Below are 12,153 nucleotides of genomic sequence, written 5' to 3' on the forward strand. Positions count from 1 at the left end.
TGAGTCAAAATATATGCCGATAGAAGAATATTTTCATGAATATTATTTAATTACTGAGACTGTTGAACAATGTCAGCTGTGTCCTGGCGAAGGGAAGCGTGCCTCAGGGACCGTGCGACCCAGGCCACATGGACCGAGCGCTCTGAGAGCAGCAGCGAGGCAGTTCCCGCATGCGGGCAGAGCAAGGTGAGCTGCAGTGTCAACAGTGGAGCGAGGCGCGGCGGGAGCCCGCCCAGCCCCGCGCAGCGCGTGGTGGAGCGAGCCCTGTGAACACCCGACCGAGAGGGGTGGCCTGCGGGCAGCGGCTGGCGGCAGTAGCGGCGGAGAGGAGCCGTGCCTAGCCAAAATATGCGCTGGAGCAGGGCACAGGGGGGCTGTCGCTCGGGGGCCCGGCTGAGACATGGCCACAGCCCCAGGCAGCAGCAGTGCAGCTGAGAGCAGAGGCGGCGGCGCGTGGGGAGCTGAGTGGCGCGGCCCAGCCCAGCCTGTGTGGCCCCAAATGCGACCCCGGGAAGAGTGCACAGGCACAAGCAGCCCCAACGGACCCGGCAGCACTGGAAGTTCCAATATGGGAGCGAGCAAAAGCGAAAAAGAAAGCAAAAACGCAGCGAGACAGAAAACAGCAGCCACTCGGAAAAAGGAAAAAATCATTGTAGCTAAGGTTTTAGGAACAGTGAAATGGTATAATGTTAAACAAAATTAAGGATTTATAACAAGATGTGACAGCCAAGAAGACATATTAATTCATAGAACTGCTATTTAAAAGAATAAACCTGAAAAATACATCCCAAGTTTAGGAGATAGAGAAGTAGTAGAGTTCAAAATTGTGCAACGTAGAAAAGGGTTACAAGCAGCAGAGGTCACTGGGCCTGATGGTGTTTCTGTAAAAGGTGGTATATATGCTAAAAATTGTAGTCATGTTAGACAATATCTCCATTATAAGCCCCCTCTACAGTCTCCCTTTCCTAATCCCACCTTTCCCTTTTACCCTATATCCTATTACCCCCAGTGTATTCCCAATCCATTTTTTCACCCATGGTTTCCCTCACAAAACCATGCGTTTGCCAATTGTTTCCCCAAAAATCCCTTTCCAATGCCGAGTGGGGGATGAAGAGGGGGAGGGAAGAAATTAACTATTGTTGTTTAGAGTTCCAACAGGTACAAATGGAAGAAACCCTCTCCTGCCTCAGTTTCTCCACAAAGCATGCCCAGAGAGTCCTGTCTCCCTTCTGTCAGCCTTAAGATGTTCCAGAGAATCTGTTTGGACATTTAAAGACTCAGGAGGGTGGCTTGTTTTGTTTTGAAACTGTTCTTGTTATGTTTATCCAGTTGTTTTCTATGTTAAGTTTTAAATCTCTTTTTGTTAAAAATAAGCCGGTGAAATGTCCCTTCCCCCCTGCCGTGGGGTCCTGGGAGAGGGGCCCTGGGGGGAGACACGGGGTTTCCCTGGCCCTGCCCTCGTTCCCATTGGTTGTTTTGTGTTCCCCTGTGCGGGCAAGGACCCTCGGGTCCCGTGATTGAGCAGTTCCTCGGCAGAGCCCCGGCCACGCGGCTGGAGAAATAAACATCTCTGAAACATCTAGAAAGAATCTGTCCATATGTATGTATTCTTTCCATGGGCCTCGTTGTCTGATACACGTGTTGCAGTATCCCGGCTGTAACAAGGTTTCACCTCACCTGGCAGAAAAGGATGGCAGAACCGATTGTGAGCTTTAATTTTTCAAACATGTCTGGCCTAGAAATGCTATTGTACATTTTCCACTTCTGATACTTTCTCACATATTGTTTTGTGCTCTCCAACCATTGCCTTTCTGGGAATTCAGGTGATGTGTGGCTTTTGCAGGCATTTCTTTGCCTAACTTCATTTTTCCAGACATTTTTGGTATCAAGAAAAATAAGTCCCACTCCACACAGACACTTTTTCCTTAAACCTCAATTTCTCCTGGAGCAAGCGTGGATCAGTAGCTGGCCAGGACCACACACAGCTCTTCTAGTATCCCAGACTGATGAACAAGAAAGGGATGGAGGAGACAACCAGCACACTGTGCAGAAAGGAAATCCAGCCATCCGCAGGAATCAGCTGGGAAGCCCTTGCTCAGATCAAAAAACCTGTGAACATTTAGTGAATCTTTTGATAGAGTAAGGACAGAGGAACATGATCTGCATCCTAGAACTGTGTAGGAGAGATCCCTCCTGGCATGACCCCCACTTTGGGCGGGCTGGCATGCCCATTGCTTTCCCTCAGATCCCTTGCAGGTCTCTCCATGGGCCAAAGTCTTGTGGGCAGCCAGGGACACAGGTGGGCACAAACACACTGTGTGTGTTGTGGGCGTAACGAATAAAGAGAATTTGTTATGTGCTCCATCAGATCATTTCCACTAAGACATGATGAATTTTAAGGTCCAGACAGTGGAAGATTTTACTTATGAAAAGACTGGGCAGAATGTCAGTTGGAGCAAGTATCAGCTGATATTAACTGGGAGGAGGACATTATCTCTCCTAATACTATGCTAATTCAAGCCAGATCAAATTTCCTCAGAGACTATGGTGGCAAGCTCAGGCTGCTACAAGAACCAGGAGTATTCATAAGACCAGACTCATCTGACCAGACCTAAATCCTAGAAATACTGTAACCTGGTCAGAAAGTACCTGACTTATTGATGGGGTAGGTTATTGATGGTGCCACTGCTGTGTCATCTGCCATTCAGATGTCTGATCCCACATCAGTCCAGGGCTTCAAGCCCTTCAACCCTTGCCTCAGTGTCAAGAACCATGAGTCCTGTGTGCTGGAAAAAGCTGAAACACACAGCTCTCTTTCCAGTCAAGTATCAAGGAAACCCTAAATTTGCAACTTTTCAGTAACCTTAATAACGCACAACTTAGAGAAGCTGGGACAGGTCATGGTGTTTTGCATCTTAAAATCCATCTGACAGCTGCCCAGTAGGAACTGATAAGGAGTCACTCTATGTGGGGAATAATTTGTTGGTGACAAGAGAAATAGAATTGACTACTTCTGACCCCTGTAGCAGCACAAAAGTTGAGCCCTTTGACTCAAATATCTCTTTATCCATTATGTCTTCCTATATCACCTGAAAAACTGTAGGTCAGTGTGCAACAGCATCTACTCATAGCTGGGTTCACTGTATCTTCAATAACAAAAATGAAAAAAAATAAATTCCCAGCACAAGCACAGAAGCACCAGAACTAATCTTCCGGCAGATGCAAGAGACCATCAACTAATGTAGGAAATTAAATGTTTAAGGAAATTATAGAATGAAAATATAAACTCTTGAAAGGGAGCCAAAAAACACAAATTCCATCATATATTCAAAAAAACTCCAAAATGGGCCTGAAACGGTGTGGGAAGAGCTGAATGAAAGGCTATATTCAGGCAGCAGCACTGTTTAGCTTACTTTTTGGACCTTTTCCCCTTATTGATGCAGTTGGGAGGCGCTCATTCCGAAACCTCTAATGCCGTCGTGTTCTGGGATGAGTTACTAAAAGCAGCCATTCTTCCACATATGAAAACATTCGATTATTTGCATGTTCAGTGTCTTTAATGCCTCTTTTGTGCCTCTGCTTTTGTGGGAGGAGGCAGATGAGGGATCTTGAATTTCAGCAGTATTCTGATATAAACTTCCTCTGAGAGAGGGGAGGTAAAGAAGAAAAAGTCTTTGCAAGGCTGAAATGGAGTTGAGGAGGGCTGGCTTTCTCGATTTACTTGAAGGGTCTGATGAAGGTGTTATTCAGGATTTGTGGAGTGCTGCCAGCCCTGACGTAAAGACTCAGCTCTAAAGCTGAAGCATTACCTAGCATTCCTTAAGCCATGTGACAAAAAATGCCCAATCTGAACCATCCCGAACTGCTGCTGCAGTGGTACAAATCCCAGCACTGTGCACTGGACAGATGAAGGGCTCAGAAAGCTGCTCCTCAAGCATCTCCACACAGAAAGGGGTGAGGGTATGCAGTGCTAGGCAGGTATTTTGGGGCAGAAAACCTCCTGGCAGGTCAGAGCAATCAAGTCCAAGCTTCTCTGTGGTCATCTTGGCTCTCTTTTGCATGGGCTAGAAGGTTACAGGAAAGCTGGAGGCACCTGGCCAGCCACAGACATGTTACCAGCATTAGGAAATACTTCAAATACTGTCCAACTGACCTGTGAAACTCATTGCTACAGGACATTACCAAGACTCTGGGAATAAACAGACCATGGCTTGCTCCTTAGCACACTGGATGACGTTGAAACAGGCTGGAGCTGGGGAGATCCTGCCCTTCTGTTAAGGCAGGTTAAATCTTGGCTAAAATTGCTGCTGAGCTTTGCTGTGCAGAGGGCTAAGAGCTCACAAATGGCCAGTGGCCACAGCTCAGCGGAGAAGTGGTAATTCATTATGCCATGATACTTCAGCTCCTTGTGATTTTCTTCCCATACACAACAAATCTAGCAGGAATCCAAAAGAGAATTGCTTGCACTTATGGCTAACAAGATTAGCTAGTCACAAGAGGCAGTATTAAACAAACAAACAATAAGATGTTTGGAAGAAATAAAATTCCTCAGGGCTTAAACCAGTGAAGGGAGATTAGGAAGATATTTCTCTGAAGTTCAGTTGTTCTCGAACTCTTGTGGTGTGCTACATCTCCTCCCAGGGCCTCCAGCCTGTGCCTAGGGAGTACTGGCATGGGCAAAGCACCGTCCTGCTTCACCTCAGGCAGGCAGGGTCTGCAGAGAACAGCAGAACACCGTGGTGAATCCCACAGTGGTCCATGATTACTCCACAGTCTCTCTGCATCCCACTTTTGAGTGACAAGTGTTTGGCCCTGGAGCTCAGGGTTTACCCATCAAGGTGCTCCCGCAGCTCTGAGCCGCCCTGGTTTTCTCAGTCCCTCTGATTTGTTCGTTTTACATTGGAGTTTTTATTATGGGTGACTGAAGAGCCCAGCTTTGCTTTCCCGGGAGAGCAGCACCATCTAGAGCCTCCTCCGATATGTGCAGTCCCCATCTGCCCGCGGGAAGCACCTCCTCCTTCCAGCCACAGCTGAGAAAAACAAGAGACAAAAATAATGTGCAGGTGTTAGGGTAGAAAAGAGAAGCTGGCAGACTGAACAGCACCTCTGGGGCTAGAAAACCTAATGTACAGTCATATACAGCTGGTGAATTGCACTAAAAACAGGTAGGTAGGCTTTGTACTGTTGGAGGGAAAAGGGGTGTGATTTGTAGCTGTAATCTCATTCTCAGGTAGCACTCTCATGTATTTGGAGAAAAAAGCTCTTCGGGGGTGTATGATCCTTGTATACTGCTTCCCTGATGTAAAACAGGGGAAACAACCTGGGCAGAGTTGTAAAAGCAGCTGGTGACAGACAGAGCCAGGGCTGCAGCCTGTGGCCACTGCTCCTAGCCAACAGTGGGGTCATTGCTGCTTTTCCAAAGGCAAATGAAGAGGGTCACTGCCTCCAGTGTCTTAAAAACACCCACCCAGTTCAGATGGCACAGGTCCTCCATGCTTCTGGGCATGCAGTGGTGCTCTGCAGTGCTTCCAAGGGTCACTTATGGGGCGAACTTACATCCTGCAACAGAAAACTTTGGGAAATCACTCTAATGTGCCAGTCGAAGAGAGCAGGACAAACCCAGGTCTCTGGGCCATTCACTTAAGAGTTGGGCTCAATGATCCTTGTGGGTCCCTTCGAACTCAATATTCTGTGATTCTGTGAAATTCATTAGGAAGGGATTTGTAAGACAAAGCTCCGAGATGATGCTGGCAAGCAGAGCATGCCCCATGCTCACAGAGGAGACCAAAAGTGAAAAAAAAGACTTACCTCTGTCTTCTGGTCTGGGGGAAAACCCTGCCTCATGAGCCATCACTTCAAATTCCCTGGGCTGGCCTTTGAAGGACTCAGATGGACAGGGAACCTGGAACCCTAGACACGAGTGTGGGATAGTGTGTGCCTTCCCCAAAACGATCTGGAAATGTCATATCCTCAAAAATGGGTTAGCCAGACACCAAGGTTGGTACAGGAAAGGATAGTCCTGCATGGCCCCATTTGCAATAAATCTGTGTTTTGTTTTGCTGCTTCAGGAGCCATGGACCAGTGAACACAAGGGAACAGAGATTTCCCCCTCTCCTCTGCAGAGAGCAGGACCTGCTGTACTGGCAGCAGCCGAACCAGACCCCACCACCATTCATTAGACAGAGCTCCTGGAAAAGAGATTGCAGCTTGTGGCTACATCCATACTAGAATCCTAGATGGAAAAATACCCTCTCTATAGTCCCATGAGTGTCCACAAGATGCTGGGGCACAACAAAGCAGCATGGGCCAGGAACCGGTTTTCCAAAAGGTGGTGTGGATGGAAACCTCTGCCCCTCCTGAGGAATTGCTTTAATCACTTTAGGGAAAGTGGTTATATGCAGTAGGACACCGCAGTTTTGGGTACCCAGGCAGGGCAACAACCAAGTCCCAGAGCCACAGCTGCAAAAATTCCTGGCAGGAGGGAGCAGAGATTTCCCAGGAGATGTTGAAGTGCCAGGACCACGTGTCTTTGATCTCTTTCAGTGCCTCACTCTCTGAGGCACTGTAACAAGGGACTGTATGGGAATAAATCAGCATATTAATGGGAATGCTAATTGCAGCTGAATCTGGATGGACTAAAATAAACACGTTCCTTAAATTATGAATTCTACAACCCAGTTTGAATCACACTTGGAACAATTAATGAGGGTAACTACTATTTTAAAGATCAACCATCCTTTCAGTGGCTTTGATATTTAGATTAAAGTATAAAGGCAGCTAACAGGACAGGTCCCCTTTTCAATATCACAGCATAAACCAAACCACCTCACTGCAGTGTAGAGGCCACTTGGAGTAATTGAGGTCAGGATAGGGCCCAGTATTTGAAAGTGTGCCTTTTTAACAAGAGCCAGAAATCCACTTCTGTTCCCATTTCTCCTTGGCTGAACAATGCTGCAGGGATATGTAATTGGCATTTCAATGCCTGTGTGCAGTGACCACATTCTTGAAGTGTCTGTAACTACAAGCCATACATATCAGTGTGTATATATATATATATATATATATATGTATATGCTGATTTGTTACCACTCCTCCCTGTGCAGAGGAGTCAGGGTGTTACCTGTTATCCCACCCCAATTTCCCCAGCCCAGGATGGCTTCTCAGTGGGGTTTTAATACTTCTAGACCTTTTTTTTTGGTGGCTTAATGAAGTTTAAAAGAACGGAAGCATTCCTTCACACACACAGCTTTACACACGGCCCTCAGCCTTGCCTTGCATCTGCCCCCAGTGAAGCCAGTATGAGTCAAAGACCACTCCCTTGGGCCTGTCTCAGGAGGGGATGATTTACAGGCACAGTTATGAAGGTTAAGTATGTCTTACAGGACTCTCTTGAAGGCAAGAGGAGAGGTGAGGAACCAGGTTCTGGATCATCCCCACGTGATTCCAAGGTCTGCTCAGAATAAGCTCCCAGCCCTCATGGTGTCCTGCAGCAGTGAGTTCCACAAGCCACACCTGTACTTGTCACTCAGTCCACTACTTTTTATGAATTATTCCCAGGCATTGGTTATTTAGTGTAGTCTAGTGGTGCAGTCTGCCTCCTCTTGTCAGGCCATCCTCCTGCCAGGAGTTTTTCCTGCCCTTTATTTTATTTGTGGTTATGTTCACCATTCTCCAGTACCCCACTGGAGACTGCTCAAGCCACCCAAGTCTCATCTGCATTATGTCAAGGCATGATATCAGAATCTGCATTGGCTGAGTGTTTCTTGAGCTGTAGATATTTCCAGTGACAGAGAAGCTGTGATAGCCTTTGGAAATAATTTTAATTAGTCATTATTTCCTATTTTTCTATTGTCTGTCCATTAAACCTCGTGTAGATCCCAAAAGCACCTCACCCTGGTCGTCTTCAGCCTTTGGCTGCCTGAGATCTCAATCCCAAGAGGTCTCAATGCAAGACCAGATGCTGACCTCACTGGCACAAGAGCAGCATCCAAAGCTACTCTCTTTGACTTCTCCAGAATGCCACTGCTTAGAGGCTCCTCCAAATCCCTCCTTCCCCTCCCCACACATGGCATCTTCTTCATGGCTTTCTGTATTTGTCACAGACACTTCATACCTTCATCCATCCCAAAATGTTTGCCTGGAAAGTAAGACATTTGATCAGTTTCCCCATTATACCTTATTCTTGTTTCTTTCTGTGTCTTTGTTCAGGAGAAATTGAATCTGTCTCAGGTGACAACTCAAACCTGAAGATGATTTAATTGTGGCAAACCCAGAGCTATTACAGCATCTTAATCTGAAATATAGCTCTACTCCTAACAGAAAGGCTCAGAGACTAGGTCCAGGAATGCATATACTTCCTTCTACACTGAATTTATTGTGTGTTGTCATATAAAGAGCTGTTAAGTGGAGAGCTAATCTTCTTCTTTAAGGGCGAGCTGCAATGACACTGGGATATGAAGAGGCTGCTGCACATGAACCAGCTGAGTCAGATCTCTGCAGGCCTTCTGCCCCACAAGAGAGCCAGGGAAATTACAGCACTGCTGATGTCAGGGTATGAAAATACATTGATTTCTGATTATTCCGCATATCCTGATATTTCTGATTATCTGTGCATACATATGAAAATCTGCTCTGCATTTTCATGTTATACAGGTATAGGCAGAGACTGGCTTTGTTTGTCTGGCAGAGATCTTGTGGCTGGCTGAAACATCCAGGGACCAGAGAGTGCCCAAGGACCCTGGGGCAGTGGTCCTCTGTGGCACTGGTGCAGGTACATGGCACACAGCCCCATGGGGACACAAGAAGGAAAAGGTCAGAGGATAACAGTGGTGCTGGGATGGCTCTGGATTTACCACCACCGATCTAACCTCCTTCAAGGACTCCTTGTGGGGATATTTCAGACAATTATGGAAGTCAGCCCTGCCTTAGAGCATGGGATTGTAAAAGCCAGCTTTGAGTTCTCCCTCAGCCCTTCTGGGGTTTTGATTCATCCCATCCTAAAGAAGGATGCTGAGAAGGTTGAATCCTTCTCTGGAAATGCCTTTCCCTCTCCAGTAACCAGGCAAAGCGCAAGACAACAAACTCATGTCAAGCATGTATCCCCACTTTTAAAGAGCTACATCCACCAAGAGTAACCCTCATCCTCTGTGAGTGTGAAAGGACCCTCTAGGAGAGAGGGGGAATATGCCAAATTCTGGGTGAGGACCCAAGCCCACAGAGGGTTTTCAGCACTCGAAAGAGTCTTCAGCTGCAAGCCCCAGGCCCAGCAGTCCCCACATGGCTGTGGGAGATGTACACATCACTGCTGGAGGTCAGCAGGTTTCTCCATGCTTCAGCCTCACCGTGGGCTGAAGAGTACCTGGTTCTGAGTATGTCACCAAACAGAAACTTCAGCTGCTAAAAAAAATTAAGCAGAAGGACCTCACCTCTTACCATGGCTTCACGAGCTCACCCTGCCACGAGCACAGCTGGAGCGTGTGGTCAGTGGTTTAACCGGGCAAACGTGCCATAAAGTAAATACAAAAAGGATCAAAAGTAAACAGTACATTTTATAGTTGTTATATTTATTCTGCTGAGGTGTTTTGATACCATATTCAAGGGGAAGAGGGGAGAAGTTCAATCCAGTTAATAGGAGCTGGCTCCACTATAAATATCCTTTCAAAGCTTTGTCAGGCACTGCTATAAAAGGGGATGGCAAGGTGGGTAAACACACCAGCTCTTCAATCTTGCATATTTATGTTCAGTTTCACAGCCATACACTGATTCCAGCCCTCTCTAGATCAATGTGCCCTTGGTGTGGGGCTTTGCTCCTCAAGCTGCAACCCCTGCAGTCAAGTGGACAGGTGAGGTTCTCACTCCTGACAATGACCATAAGCTCTCCCTCTGTCATAAAACATCACAGTAGGGCAGAAATACTAAAAACAAATGCATAGTAGGGAAAAACATTAAGATTGGAGAAGGCCTCTAAGACCATCAAGTCAAACCAGTAACTTGACACTGCCAAGTCCACCATTAAACCATGTCCCCAAGTGCCACATCCACAAGTTTTTGGACACTTCCAGGGATGGTGACTCCAACACTTACCTGGGCAGCCGTTTCAATGCTTGGCCACCTATCCAGTGAATAAATTTTTCTAAATACCTAATCTAAACCTCCCCTGGCACAACTGGAGCCCATTTCAAAGACCAATATACAAAAATACCAGCCACATAAGCCTTTGCTGGTGAAGTTTTCCTCATGATTATTGACATTTCTGCACGAGGAAACACCAGGAATACAAACAGGCTCCCATTTAATTTATCGCAAAAGTAGAGCTTTAAACCAGTGGCACTATGCAGCAAACAAAAAACCTCAAAAGATCTGAAGATCCTAAAAAAATTTAGCCAGGCCCAAGCCTACACAGCAAAGCACAATGGGATTTTAGTTCCATATAAACCTTTACCAAAGACGTATAGAAGCCAGTGCCTAAATTATAGCATAGGCCAAGAGAAATATGACAAAAATATGTGAAAGTCAATGGAAATGCACTGGGAGTTGGAGGGCTCATTGGCTGCTCCCTAAGAAATGGTTTCTTGTGTTTTCAAACGTGCTAAAGAGGCAGCCAAAGAAAATCTGTGGGTTTTCATAAAGAAAACCAATGAGAGTAAATGTCTCTCTTTGGTGCTCTCACACAAGAAGAATTTCACATTCAAAGCCTTGGGATAAATTTTTCACATCAGGTGCGTCCTTCACCCTTTGGCTGGAAGATGTCCAGCCAGCCTGTCCGCTGGCCAGACCCTCATGCCAGGTCATGTCTAAACAATTCCTAGATTAAGGTTTTAAAGAAGCTGCTGCTGGGCACAGGAGCAATGGGTGTCTGCTGATCCATAAACTACTCAGCCCAGATCCTCTGCTCTCCTGGCCAGGTTCAATGGACAAGAGGCACCATGGGCTATCCTGGAGCTGTGCATCCACTGATTGCCTTGCCAGCAGCTCTGACTCCCCTTGTGTGGACATTGCATGTTCCCTGCCTTCTCCCACATGCATCCTCTCATTCTCTGAACATCCAGACATGTAACAAATCTTGGGCAGATCTGCCAGCTGCATTTACAGCGTGGGCTTAGAGCATCAGAGACACCTCTACATCTTCAGAATGAAGTCTGTCCAGAAACAGAGGGTAAGTGCAGCCACTCCCTACTTGCAGTAACAGGGGTTTGTGTGAGTGATGAGCTGATGCAGGTGAGCTCTGCCCCAAGCAGTCTCCTTCCCACTGACCTCTTGTCTCCAACCACACCACAGTGGGACCCCATCTCCTCCCAGCTGGACCCCCGAAACTTGGGTAAGGCTTTCTTGTAACCCACTGGCGCCCCAGGAAGAGTCCTTAACCTGTGCTTAGCACAGAGTCACAGTGCACCTGTGGTGGGAAAAGACCTCTGGAGACCCTCTCATCCAACCCCCTGCTCCAGTTGGATCAACTGGAGTGGGTTGCTCAGGTTGCTGGCACCCCAGCTGATGTCACCAGCACAAGATGCTCCCATTTGGAGTGGGATCACTCCCTCAAGGAAGCTCCTGGTGCAGGGACTGATCTGCAGCCCCACAGAGAGTGGTTCCTCTGTGTGAAATATACAACACCAGTTAAAATCCACATCTTCACCGCAGTTTTTACTCTTTCTTTGGGTTTAAAAAGAAAAATCTCCATTATAAAGATTGTAAGTTGGATCAGTCTGTGTGTCTGTGAGATGTGATGGTGTGGGTCAGACCAGAGACACTCTGGAGCAGTGTGTTGGTAGGGACACTACTTGGGAAAAAAGCAAACCAGTGCCAGAGCCTATGGGGGAGATGAATTTCTAGAGAAAAAACCAAACAACTTTCAGACCAATGTGGAAGCAAGCACAACATATATAAGGGGCTGATGATGGGATAAAGAGGAGCAGACAAAAATGCGTTAATTTTACTGCCTCACTGTGATAAAAAACCTGTGAATTGAGGCATTGGAGAATGATGTCCCCAGGTTTGGTTTTTGTTGTTGGGGCTTGGGGTTTTATTTTTTCACTTGAAACCATGGAACGGAGGACAGAATAGAGACTTCTCCACAGTTCTCAGGAACTTTGGCATCTGCATACAAACCAGGAAGCACAAACACTTCTTGACTCGAGAGAGAGCTCTCTGTGGGAC

General features: G+C 46.8%; 1 long non-coding RNA gene across 1 annotated transcript; it reads left to right on the forward strand.

Moving 5' to 3' along the window:
• The first annotated feature begins 1,504 nt into the window (after window positions 1–1,504).
• Window positions 1,505–11,310, forward strand: LOC121676613. Its single transcript, XR_006020515.1, has 3 exons — window positions 1,505–1,604; window positions 2,810–2,820; window positions 11,299–11,310. It is a non-coding gene; the product is annotated as an uncharacterized LOC121676613 (long non-coding RNA).
• The last annotated feature ends 843 nt before the right edge of the window (window positions 11,311–12,153 follow it).

The sequence above is a fragment of the Corvus kubaryi genome, unplaced genomic scaffold (genome assembly GCF_017639235.1).
Source record: "Corvus kubaryi isolate FWS band 111438036 unplaced genomic scaffold, C.kubaryi_AGA036_p1.0 split1-131, whole genome shotgun sequence".
Lineage (NCBI taxonomy): Eukaryota > Metazoa > Chordata > Aves > Passeriformes > Corvidae > Corvus > Corvus kubaryi.